Source organism: Schistocerca nitens, chromosome 5 (genome assembly GCF_023898315.1).
Source record: "Schistocerca nitens isolate TAMUIC-IGC-003100 chromosome 5, iqSchNite1.1, whole genome shotgun sequence".
Taxonomy (NCBI): Eukaryota; Metazoa; Arthropoda; class Insecta; order Orthoptera; family Acrididae; genus Schistocerca; species Schistocerca nitens.
This window is the reverse complement of record NC_064618.1, coordinates 712,272,434-712,286,705: the sequence shown is the minus strand read 5'-3', so window position 1 is coordinate 712,286,705 and position 14,272 is coordinate 712,272,434.

Here is a 14,272-nt window from a genome sequence, read left to right as displayed (position 1 = left end):
CGAGCATCTGAAGTGGTAACATCTCCGGCTAAGCGCGTGTCTGCTAAGTCTGTAGGACAATGGATTTCTTAAGTTCAGCCTAATTGAAAATTTAATCACCTTTATTTCAGGTTTAGCTCTAAAATATCTAATGTTATCTTAAATTGCATTGCAGTGTAATTCGAGTGTGAAGTTCAGAATGTCTTCCGGTAGTTGCTTTGTCACTACTTTGTGAGTAAAGTGGAACCACGTGTTGATCAGTAACTCTAACTAAGATCATCAATCTTAAATGCGAATGTGCATGAGATTATAACGTCTCGTCTTGACAATATGTTTCAATATAGCAACTTTTCTTTATGTTCAACCCACATGGGGTGTACTTTGTGAGACCAGTACCACGTGCTTATACAATTGTTTGACCCATTAGGTTAATAGTAAGACGATAGTAACCAGTTCGAGGTTTTTCTTTTGTAAATTGCGTTTCGATGTAATTTATTTTTATTTATCAAAATTATTGTGGAGTTACACTCTTTGTTTAAACCAAGTTGACCACGTGAAGCATGTGGTGTAAGCATCAAAGTAGCCCTCAGCTATTCTTTTCGGGAAGATTTCACAGAGAGTTAGTGTGAATTTAGTATACCAGTGTGTGGTAATTTCATGACAGACAGGATTGCGCTATGACATAACTTCTTTGGGTGAAAATTGAATCGGTTGGTTGTGATTAATTTCCTCTTGCATATGTTTCAACGTTCTTCGTGTGTTATTTTATGAATGCAATGTTGTATGTAGTCTACCAATCTTGGTTCCCTATTTGATGTGTTCCGTAACATTACAAACTCACATTTACACAATCTTAAATAAGGCACCAGTTTAGTTACGAATCAAGTATGATATGCTGATATTTTAATGGAACAATGATTAATGTTAAAATAAATGTCCAAATATTCACTGATTTATTTTTTTTAATTTAAATTGTCTTTATATATATATATATATATATATATATATATATATATATATATATATATATATATATATATATATATATATATATATATATATCACCGGTTATCGTAAGATGAGTACTAAAAGATTATAATTAATGTAAGTCTGGTTGGGAATTTGGTAAGTTAGACTGGATACCTGGTGAAACAGTTGCGCAGTGAGGCAAGGTTAACTTCCTCAGATAGCTCACAGCTTTTAACCCACTTTTATGGTCTTGAATATCAGCACCGCTTTCAGAACAAATTAATGCAACAACATTACTGTATATATATTTTGAATATATATATATATATATGTCAACAATTCAAAATACTCTTTTAAATAGCTGGGAAATTTTCTCTATGTAAAGGATATTGCAAGATATGGCTTTAACAACTTCCCAATAATAAGATTTTAAACTTGTTTTAAACTTGTTATATCTATAAGAGAACAATTCCTTAAAAAAACGCCTTTAAGTAGCTAGTTTGTACTACAGCTAAAATAGTTGTCTCTCGCCAGTTAAATAACTTGTATTACACCTGCCAGTTGTTACAAGATAAATGTGAATAAGCCAACACACAAACCTTCACATTAAAGGCAGTTCACAAAAAAATTTTCCTTAGCTCGGTGAGGGAATGACGTGTAAAGGGGCCCAAATCACAATAGGCGGAATAATTATTGGTGGTCTACAGGGCCACAGCATATCAGCCCTTAAACTTCCATTACAAGCCACCACCTCCCCGAGTTACCCAAAACCAGAAGATGTAGCAAGGGCGGTGCCTGCACAGACTCCAAACCATAGAGACACACAACACCGACCATAAATTACCCGATCAAGGTGTGAATGAAACGGCCCGACCAAGAAGCAATTACCACCATTCCCGCGGACAGGCAAACGAAAACTGTGGTGGGAAGACCCCAACAAAGCCACTCGTGAAGAAACTCATACACTTCACTAGAACTTGAAAGACCCCTTATATACTCAACTTCTCACACTCCACCACAGCGCTGGGAACACGTTGCACTTCCAAATGGTCGTCAAAGCCAACCGCTACCAGTGGTTTCAACAGCCGATAAGAAGACATACGGTCCCACGCGCTGATCTCCTGCACCACGGCTTCTAATCATCATAAGCCACATACATACGGGTAAGGCAGACTTAGCCCCTGACAGCCAAGAGGTCGGGCAAAGCACATGGTGAGCAGTTGACGACACCCAACAGCAGGGCCCAGCTAGCGCCACCACCTCTCTCGGTCACCGCCCAGTACGTACTCCTCGATCGTCACGCGACGGTACACTTGCTCCACCTCTCGCCAGAGTTCGGTAGCGATCAAAACAGCGCGCCAAACCGAAATCGCCACCGCAAACACTAGACGCGAAGCGAAAGCACTCCGACTGGCGCAGTTTCGAAGAGCCGGACACAACGGCTCAATCATCAGACGTGGATCACGAACTTAAGTGCATTTCAAGATGTTCTTAGTGAACTACTAAATACCCTGGCGATGCTGCCACATGCCTTGATGTTCAAGAATACCGAGCAATCGCGAACCTCGTGCTGCAGAATATTAAGAGGGCAAACAAGATGTGCCGTCCCAAGTGAAAATATTGAAAAAAAAACTCGAACGCAAATATAAAAAAGCATTAATGTGGACGGGAACTTTTATCTCAATGCGAAATATTATATTGACTGCGATACTGCTCGCACAGGCGAACAAAATTTTTGTCATTTGTGTTATTATTAAATAAAATGTTGATTTCAGTTTTCGACAGCAAATGTTACTAATTATGTACAGGACAATCAATGTAAGTTTAATGTGAAGAAGAACGAAGTTCAATTGTTCTTCTGCTATCCGTTTTCTCTCTCTCTCTCTCTCTCTCTCTTGTCTGATGTGGTAGAGGTCGGACATATTTGTTAATTGCTGATGAGTGTAATCTCATTTGTGATATTAATTTAATAATATAATAGTTTAAAGTTATTGTTCACTTTTATTTGTAGAAGGTGGGCCCTGTGTCATGCCCGCTTCCTTTTTAACACCAGTATTCTACGTAATTTTCAGCGCAACAGTAGCAGCCGCCGCTGCAGCAACAGACACCATTACCTGGCAATTTTAATTCACGAATTCAGCAGGAGCGAAGAGATTGCCCGCTCACAATATAACAAATATTTTTTTACACCGGCCGTCTAACGCAGCGGAAGAAAACATAGTTTTTAAGATTTTTATTTTCAGTTACTCGCCGAGCTCCAGAGCCACGACTCGGACTCCAATTATTTTTTAACGATGGTAAGAACAATTCTCTCGCGTGAGTGGGCAGTTGCAAATTATAACCCATACTTGTAAAAAAATAATAGCCGAGGCAAAATACAAAAATATTATTTCAGTTTTCAAATTAAATGTGTAAGTAGGCTGTTTAGGTTTTCTTATTGGTAACGCCACGAAGAGCTCTATATGAAAATCACTGACTGTGCTGTATGCAGTCTGAGGCTGGTCGGCATTGTTGCAATAGTCGCTATTGTAGTGTTGGGCAGTTGGCTGTTAACAGTGTGTAGCGTTGCGCAGTTGGAGGTGAGCCGCCAGCAGTGGTGGATGTGGGGAAGTGATTTGGCAGATTTTTGAGAGCAGATGATCTGGACGTGTGCCCATCAGAGACAGTACATTTGTAAGACTGGATGTCATGAACTGATATATATAATATGACTTTTGAACAATATTAAGCTAAATACATTGTTTGTTCTCTATCAAAATCTTTCATTTGCTAACTATGCCTATCAGTAGTTAGTGCCTTCAGTAGTTTGAATCTTTTATTTAGCTGGCAGTAGTGGCTCTCGCTGTATTGCAGTAGTTCGAGTAACAAAGATTTTTGTGAGGTAAGTGATTTGTGAAACGTATAGGTCAATGTTAGTCAGGGCCATTCTTTTGTAGGGATTTCTGAAAGTCAGATTGGGTTGCGGTAAAAATATTGTGTGCCAGTTTAAGCACAGTCATGTATAATTGTTCAAAGGGCACATTTATATGGCGACCCTGCCAAAATACCTCACTGGAATCTTCTGAATTTTTCTTGTAGTTTGTGTAATTAGTGTAGCTTTTGTTTATTGCTAGCACATAATTGTAGAGAGAATCTCCTTTGTAGTTGCAGTTTTTCATTGTTGTACAGTAAAACCGTTGTGGCATGCATGTAGATTTGCACCAAGTATTTCACAGCTGCGCTTGCGATTAACTAGATACTATTTTCAGTGCTATGTTAATGTGTTTTCTTATTTTTGCTCTTCAAATTGTGCTTTTCTGTGTTATCGTGTGAAATATTGTGACAGTTATGGCGTGTGAAAAACTTAATACTAGGCTGCAAAGTAAACTGAGAAATAACAGTGAAGATGAAAGCAGTGTGTTAGCGCCACCATGTAAGGAATTAACTAATGTTCAACATAGTAATTTGGTAATTGTGCATATGGAAATGGAGCGGGCGGCAAACAATGAAACAATTAGTGAACAGGGAAGCATTATCGATCGATCGGTCAGCAACAGACCGCCTCAGGAATCGTGAATGACAGGACACAATCTTGCAAATACTGCAAGTCAAGACACATTTTCTGCTTGTCAAAATGTGAATGTTGCAGGTGCAACTTCACTGCCAAAAAGCACTGAGGAACATGTTTCAGACACCAGTGCATTGTTGTTACAGTTAATGCAACAAATGGGACAAAGGCTACAAAAGTTAGACACAACGCTTGATCAAAATCAGATACAAATGGAACCAAATCTTCAAAAGTTAGACACAATGGAACAACACCAGAGACAAACACAGCAACAGTTAGACGCAATGGAACAAAAGCTTCGAAAGTTAGACTCAGTGGAACATACGCTTGAACAAACACGTGAAGATTTAACTGCTGAGTTACATAAAATCGAATCGAAATGTCAAAAAGTCTGTAATGACGTAAAAACACAAATTTGTGAGCATTTCCAACCTATTTTTTCGCGGCATGAAAATACATTACAGAGTCACGAAGCAGCCATAAAAGAACTGCAAACTACTGTTCATGAAAATCATGAGACCTTGCAAGCTAAAATTGACTCAGTTGGATCTACCGATTCGGTTACGCAACTTGCAAAAACTCAGGAAAACTTAAAGGACACCGTAGATACTATTTCAACAGAAATGGACACTCTGAAATTTGGTTCAGAAAAACACACTGAGGAAATAAGTACACTATCGGAGAAAGTAGCCGAACTTTCGGATCAGTTCACTAACTTATCTACAAAGGTAGATGATGATCTGAATGACAGAAGACCTGTAGCCATCACTGACACAGAAGAGTATGAACAAATTAAGAAATTCAAACAAAATCAGAATCAGATTAATACGCAACACAAAAGAGAAATCCGGGAAGTACAAGATCAGTTGGCACAAGTAATACAAAAATTACATATTTCAGAGGACACTCGCGCTCCAACACGGGAAGAGGGACTTAGAAATACAGAAAAGCCACAAAACAATAACTCAGGGCATTTCGGAAGTTATGAAAGAAATTCGCAATGTGCACCGAATTTTGAGATGGAACCGCCGACACGACGTAACAATGACCGATATGCGACTCGCCGACACGATGATTTTGACTATAAGCTGTTCATTACTACACGTAAATTCAAAACATTTAAGAATTCTGGCAGCGACATTCACCCACAAGCGTGGGTCCATCTCATTGTTTTCCTCCCAACTGGTCATTAGAGCACAGATTAGAATTTATGTGTGGCTATTTAGAGAATGAACCAGCTGTGAGAATGCGATCGGTCATTCACGATTGCCAGAGTGAAGGAGAATTTTATCATGCCTTCCTCTCAGCATATTGGTCTCAAGCTACACAAGACCGAGTAAAACATAGCATCATAATGATGAAACATGTCGAACAATTTGAATTTTCCAGTCTTGTGAAATGTTTTGAAGACATGTTGCACAAGAATCAGTACCTGTCAAACCCATACAGCCCCTCAGAACTCATCCGCATTTACTTAATCAAATTACCTGAACATTTACGACATATTATTTTGGCAGGACGTTGCAAAGACGACATTGAAGCTTTTCAGGGACTCTTACAAGAATTAGAAATTGACACTGACAATCGCGGAATGCGAAAAAAGGAACACAACAATTACAGGTCACATCCGTCGCAATTCCGCGATGAAAGAAATAATAACTGGACACGACAAGGCTGTTCTCACAACACAAATCGTGACCAAAACAGACACCACCGGTATGACAACCGTTGGCAGAGTAGTAATAGTTACAGGGAAAGATCACCTCTCTGCGGTAGAGACTATCACAGAGTCAATCAGAGAAACAGACAATATGGGAACCAAAATAATTATTATCAAGGGAGACAGAATAACTTTAGACGCAACAGTTCAGCGCGCAGTTACGATTCCATGAGAAATTCTCCACCACGTGACCGACAAGAAAGAAACTATGGAATCTACCGACATGGCGACAGGCGATATGATCCTAACGACATACCTGAATTGCATCAGAACTGGCGGGATTCAAACAAGGCAGGGCCCTCTTGGCAAGGTGAACTGTGGAAGTTAGGTCTCCAAATCCCAATAACGCCGCGCGCCAACAAAGAGACAGCAGACAATGGCTCGCACCACAGGCAGCCACGTGGTTCAGAGAAAAATAACATAGACACTAACCTTGAGAAAATTTTTAGCATTCCTTACCGACGTATACAACATGATAATTGCTTTGAAGTTGAAAGTCTGCGCACTATAAAGGGTAAAAGATTGCACCACATTTCACATGTAAAACCGTTTATTGAGAGATAATCTGTTTTTTTAACTTAGTCTTTGCTATAAAATTTTTCACTTCACGTTACTAGTACTCTTTGTCACACTTAGAAACTGTTAACATGCAACTATATTTTAAAGTTAACTATCCAGTCTAGAACCTAGGGAACATATTTAGACAGTAATTACAAATGCATTGTTATAGTGAACAGACGACACATTGTTACTGATGTGTACATTCCTGCTTGTTAGTTGCACGATTACGTAACGACTACAAGGCTTACATACTTAGAACATATACCAGTACTGCTGGATTTAAAGTAGTTTCTGAGAGATACCAGATGACACAGTGGTTAGTTTATATGACAGCTACACGATTATATCAGGACGCTACTAATGATTCTACGGATCGGAGCATGGAATGCCAGATCCCTTAATCGGGCAGGTAGGGTAGAAAATTTAAAAAGGGAAATGGATAGGTTAAAGTTAGATATAGTGGGAATTAGTGAAGTTCGGTGGCAGGAGGAACAAGAATTTTGGTCAGGTGATTACAGGGTTATAAATACAAAATCAAATAGGGGTAATGCAGGAGTAGGTTTAATAATGAATAAAAAATAGGAGTGCGGGTTAGCTACTACAAACAGCATAGTGAACGCATTATTGTGGCCAAGATAGACATGAAGCCCACGCCTACTACAGTAGTACAAATTTCTATGCCAACTAGCTCTGCAGATGACGAAGAAATTGAAGAAATGTATGATGAAATCAAAGAAATTATTCAGATAGTGAAGGGAGACGAAAATTTAATAGTCATGGGTGACTGGAATTCGGTAGTAGGAAAAGGGAGAGAAGGAAACGTAGTAGGTGAATATGGATTGCGGCTAAGAAATGAAAGAGGAAGTCGCATGGTAGAATTTTGCACAGAACACAACTTAATCATAGCTAACATTTGGTTCAAGAATCATGAAAGAAGGCTGTATACATGGAAGAAGCCTGGAGATACTGACAGGTTTCAGATAGATTATGTAATGGTAAGACAGAGATTTAGGAACCAGGTTCTAAATTGTAAGACATTTCCAGGGGCAGATGTGGACTCTGACCACAATCTATTGGTTATGAACTGTAGATTAAAACTGAAGAAACTGCAAAAAGGTGGGAATTTAAGGATATGGGACCTGGATAAACTGACTAAACCAGAGGTTGTACAGAGTTTCAGGGAGAGCATAAGAGAACAATTGACAGGAATGGTTGAAAGAAATACAGTAGAAGAAGAATGGGTAGCTCTGAGGGATGAAGTAGTGAAGGCAGCAGAGGATCAAGTAGGTAAAAAGACGAGGGCTACTAGAAATCCTTGGGTAACAGAAGAAATATTGAATTTAATTGATGAAAGGAGAAAATAAAAATAATGCAGTAAATGAAGCAGGCAAAAAGGAATACAAACGTCTCAAAAATGAGATCGACAGGAAGTGCAAAATGGCTAAGCAGGGATGGCTAGAGGACAAATGTAAGGATGTAGAGGCTTGTCTCACTAGGGGTAAGATAGATACTGCCTACAGGAAAATTAAAGAGACCTTTGGAGAGAAGAGAACCACTTGTATGAATATCAAGAGCTCAGATGGCAACCCAGTTCTAAGCAAAGAAGGGAAGGCAGAAAGGTGGAAGGAGTATATAGAGGGTTTATACAAGGGCGATGTACTTGAGGACAATATTATGGAAATGGAAGAGGATGTAGATGAAATGGGAGATAAGATACTGCGTGAAGAGTTTGACAGAGCGCTGAAAGACCTGAGTCGAAACAAGGCCCCAGGAGTAGACAACATTCCATTAGAACTACTGATGGCCTTGGGAGAGCCATTCATGACAAAACTCTACCATCTGGTGAGCAAGATGTATGAGACAGGCGAAATACCCTCAGACTTCAAGAAGAATATAATAATTCCAATCCTAAAGAAAGCAGGTGTTGACAGATGTGAAAATTACCGAACTATAAGTTTAATTAGTCACAGCTGCAAAATACTAACGCGAATTCGTTACAGACGAATGGAAAAAATGGTAGAAGCCGACCTCGGGGAAGATCAGTTTGGATTCCGTAGAAATGTTGGAACACGTGAGGCAATACTAACCTTACGACTTATCTTAGAAGAAAGATTAAGAAAAGGCAAACCTACGTTTCTAGCATTTGTAGACTTAGAGAAAGCTTTTGACAACGTTAACTGGAATACTCTCTTTCAAATTCTGAAGGTGGCAGGGGTAAAATACAAGGAGCGAAAGGCTATTTACAATTTGTACAGAAACCAGATGGCAGTTATAAGAGTGGAGGGGCATGAAAGGGAAGCAGTGGTTGGGAAAGGAGTGAGACAGGGTTGTAGACTCTCCCCGATGTTATTCAATCTGTATATTGAGCAAGCAGTAAAGGAAACAAAAGAAAAATTCGGAGTAGGTATTAAAATTCATGGAGAAGAAGTAAAAACTTTGAGGTTCGCCGATGACATTGTAATTCTGTCAGAGACAGCAAAAGACTTGGAAGAGCAATTGAACGGAATGGACAGTGTCTTGAAAGGAGGATATAAGATGAACATCAACAAAAGCAAAACGAGGATAATGGAATGTAGTCGAATTAAGTCGGATGATGTTGAGGGTATTAGATTAGGAAATGAGACACTTAAAGTAGTAAAGGAGTTTTGCTATTTGGGGAGCAAAATAAGTGATGATGGTCGAAGTAGAAAGGATATAAAATGTAGATTGGCAATGGCAAGGAAAGCGTTTCTGAAGAAGAGAAATTTGTTAACATCTAGTATAGATTTAAGTGTCAGGAAGTCGTTTCTGAAAGTATTTGTATGGAGTGTAGCCATGTATGGAAGTGAAACATGGACGATAACCAGTTTGGACAAGAAGAGAATAGAAGCTTTCGAAATGTGGTGCTACAGAAGAATGCTGAAGATAAGGTGGGTAGATCATGTAACTAATGAGGAGGTATTGAATAGGATTGGGGAGAAGAGACGTTTGTGGCACAACTTGACTAGAAGAAGGGATCGGTTGGTAGGACATGTTTTGAGGCATCAAGGGATCACAAATTTAGCATTGGAGGGCAGCGTGGAGGGTAAAAATCGTAGAGGGAGACCAAGAGATCAATACACTAAGCAGATTCAGAAGGATGTAGGTTCCAGTAGGTACTGGGAGATGAAGAAGCTTGCACAGGATAGAGTAGCATGGAGAGCTGCATCAAACCAGTCTCAGGACTGAAGACCACAACAACAACAGCTACTAATGAGTGACACAATTTATATTACTGCTTTTAAGCTGTATCTGTTTCATATCTGCACAGTTTTTCTGAATTCTTCTGGAAAGTAAAACATGTTTTTGTAGTAACCTTTGTGGTATAGCTACAATGAGACAGCCTTTTCTGTAGCACAACAATACGTTACAGCACAGTACTTTCTTCATCACGGCAATAAGCGTAATAAGTAAGATATCTATACGCAAAGCTTTTCACTTTTGTATCATGAGGTAAGTACATTGACTTCTGCAGAACTTAGTTTTCGGAGGACGATAACTACGACACTTCCACAGAGATTATCTTACAACAAGACGCACAGTTTAGCGCTACAGTACACGTTGGTTGGTTGGTTGGTTTGGGGAAGGAGACCAGATAACGTGGTCATCGGTCTCATCGGATTAGGGAAGGAAGTCGGCCGTGCCCTTTCAGAGGAACCATCCCGGCATTTCCCTGGAGTGATTTAGGGAAATCACAGAAAACCTAAATCAGGATGGCCGGACGCGGGATTTGTAGGTCGTCCTCCCGAATGCGAGTCCAGTGTCTAACCACTGCGCCACCTAGCTCGGTACAGTACACGTATTTGAGTGATTAATTATGTACTGAAAACATTTATTTTTAAAGATTTTTGAATTACAATGATACAAACGTTTTCCGTGATACATTTCATTCCATTGCTGTAATCTGTAACACCTGAGGGTATAATTACATTAATCCTCAGGGGGGTACACACTTATTTTGTGTACCATGTGTTTGGCAAGCACAAGGATCCCTAGCTAATATGGTATTTGCTTATACAACTTTAGACATCGGTACCATATTCCTCCAACACAGAATTATACAGCTACCTGATTATTTAACAGAGAAACAAACGCTTTTTTACTATGTCAGTGGCAGATATTTACGCAATTACACAGTTGGATAACTTCACACTTATGAAACTGTATTTTGTCTGTACTTTGTGAACAGTTCATATTTTTTCGGAACCATTGTGATACTATGAGAGCTTTGAATGACGTATTTGGTATGGGATCATGATATTTAAAGTACGTTTGAGGTAGATGACACTACTGAAATGAGCAGAGAATTTTCTTTACGTTTTGAAATTATTGCAGAAAGCTACGACGTTTTTGAGATTTGGCTGAGTTTTTATGATGTTATTATTATGATGACAATGTTATTATGCTGTTGAGGCTGATGCTATTTGAGGAAACTGATTATGCTACGTATTTATTATGATGAAATATTGAAGTGTCGATGCAAGATTGACGTATCAACAAATATGTACATGGGTAATAAGGTAAGGAATAATGAGTAGTGGTTAGGGACTCTGACTTGTGAAAAAGGATGTTGGTAACCAAGAATGGTACTTTAAGAGTTATGAAATGTGTGTATGTGTGTGAATGTATCACAATGCTGGCGAAAATTTTTTGGACACTGTTATATTCATTTGTTTCTACACGTTTGCAATGCAAATTCTCGACCTGTGAAATTTTTATATGAAACTGTCACTGTAGCGGAAACTGATGTCGTAAATATTTCGGTAAGAAAGTTAAGTGACCACCTTCACGTTATGCAACGTGGGCACCCAGCTGCGCGACAGTCACCTGGAACAAGCAATTAGTGTGTGCCTTTCAGAGGCACAGGTGGAGAAAAAAAGAGACCATTAACCTCGCTATTGACATTCCTTTGTAGAAAGCATCGCAAATACGACACCCTCATTACTTGAAAACATATGATTACTCGTACTTTGTGCTACTTACTGAAATGCTTATGAATTGATGGGAAATATCCGTACATCTGCACACCTGATTATGACAAGTGTCTTTCTATGAGAATTGAGAGAATTTCTACTAACTTATGAAATGCCTCATGACTACTGAATGATTATTTTATGCTTTACTTTGTACATAGTTGCTTATTTTATTTGATATCTGTTTTTCCAGGTGTGTTGCATCATTGGTTTCGTAAAATAAAATTAAATGCATTTGCTAATGTGAACACTTTCTGTCAACAGATCTATTAAATTATAATTTTATGATCCACATTCTTCGAAAAAGGAGCACTTGGAAAGGAAAGAAAAATTAGAAGGGACTAATAACAGTAACTGCATACATAATTTTCTTTTCAAGTACTTGGTAATGTTTTTTAGAATAAATTGTGGTGCACCACTTTAATTACATAGACATTAAGATGTGAATATACATTTCCCTTATCTGCATTGTTGTCTTTAGTGTACTATTTTTTCTGCTTGAGCTATGTCATGTTTAGGTATAAGTTATTGCATTTGCTACTGCTGTTTGCCAGGCATAGTGCTGCTAAATTTCAGTTTGTATTACTCTGTTAAGCCAGATTTACTACTGATTTATTTTTCTTGTTGCTGCAGATTGGCTCATGTTAGTGATAATGTTGCATTTGCTTTGCTAACTTATATATATATATATATATATACATATATATTGCTGCTTGCTTTGCCAATTTGAATTTTTTTTGTCATTGCTGTTTGTGTTAATTGTTTTGTGCTGCTGCATTGCCTCGTCCCTTAGTTTAGCATCTGAGCTCGGTAGATTTAAGTTAGCTTAAGATGGGGTAGGCTATAAGTGAGAACTAGTTGTGATGAATTGGAAGAAATGCATTGAGAAGCTTAAAAAATGGTTTGGCCAAAAAAGAATTTTGAAAGAGGATGTGAACAGAATATAGAAAGCATGCTTGGATAGGATTTTTTTGGTGGAAACAAATGTTGAAATAAGAGGAAAGATCTACAGAACGAAGTTTTGGGTTAGACTGCAGTACTAAATGTCACACTGAAAACGAACCCTGTCTTTCCTTTTGTATTATTCCGCTATGTGTTTATGTACCCTTCTGTATTTGTCTTTTTCCTGTCTGTAAGTGTTTAGCTAACAAGATTTATATTGTAGAATTTTTCAAATACTATGTTATTTACTTTGTAAAGATGTTTAGACATTATTAATTCTGTTCTGTTTCAATGCTCATGTGCAAAATTAATGTTTGGAAAACTATTCTCATTATTTTATATATTTACTTATTTCATAATTCCTGTAACACTGATGTATATGTTTATTTCTAGTCTTTTGTAAAGTCTGTGTTGCAACAAATGTTATCTGTACTGTTATGTCCTTTAATGATGTATTTTGTACCTTTGTTATTGTATTCTTATGTTATAATATTGTAATTGACACCAGTTCATCAAATTAAGTAACTTGTAAGTTACATTTCACTGCACACGTTTCTGATGGTCATAGTATATGGACAATATGTGAGAAGTAGGGACTGTTAGTGTTTGCACGTGTGTTAATAATTCAGCAAGGGACTGGATAACAGCATTGCTGGTTCTAAGGACAATTCCAAAAACTTTGTGAGTGCACAAGTGGTGGTTTATCAATTTGCTATATTGTCCACAAGACTCTTCGATGGTGATTGTGCACCTGCACAGTTGCAACAGATGGCTGCTGGCCGTCTCTACAGTGGGTCTGCATCTTTGATGGCCCACCAATACCATTATTTCTACAAGCACTACAGTAGGTCTGCACGTTTGATGGCCCACCAATAACGTAATCTCTATCACGACTACAGTGGGTCTACTCTGTGATGACCTACCTACCAATATTCTTCAAAACTTCGACTGATTCTGCAGTGCGTTTGCTCTGTTGTGGCCCATTACCTGTCTTCATGTCGAGATACAGCACTGTCATTCCGTTGGAAGGACAACACTACTTCTTCAAGACTGCATGGAAATCCACTACTACTGTGTGTATTTTCTTTTACTGCTCAGACTTTGAGAAAAACACTGCTATTTTACTGTGATGAACGATCAGGACTGTCTTTATGGACTGTGAGAAAATTTTATCTTTTGAGCAACGTTGTATCAATAAGTGTGTGCATTTGATTTCTTTGTTATTGTAATTGTGAAAATTTTTTTTAACAAATATGTATTGGCCAGTGCCCAAAACAATTTGTAAAATTTTTTGTGGGGAGCATGGGGGCTATGTAAGTAGGCTGTTTAGGGTTTCTTATTGGTAACGCCACGTAGCGCTCTATATGAAAATCACTGACTGTACTGTGTGCAGTCTGAGGCTGGTCGGCATTGTTGCAATAGTCGCAATTGTAGTGTTGGGCAGTTGGCTGTTAACAGTGCGTAGCATTGCGCAGTTGGAGGTGAGCCGCCAGCAGTGGTGGATGTGGGGAAGTGAGATGGCAGGTTTTTGAGAGCGGATGATATGGACGAGTGCCCATCAGA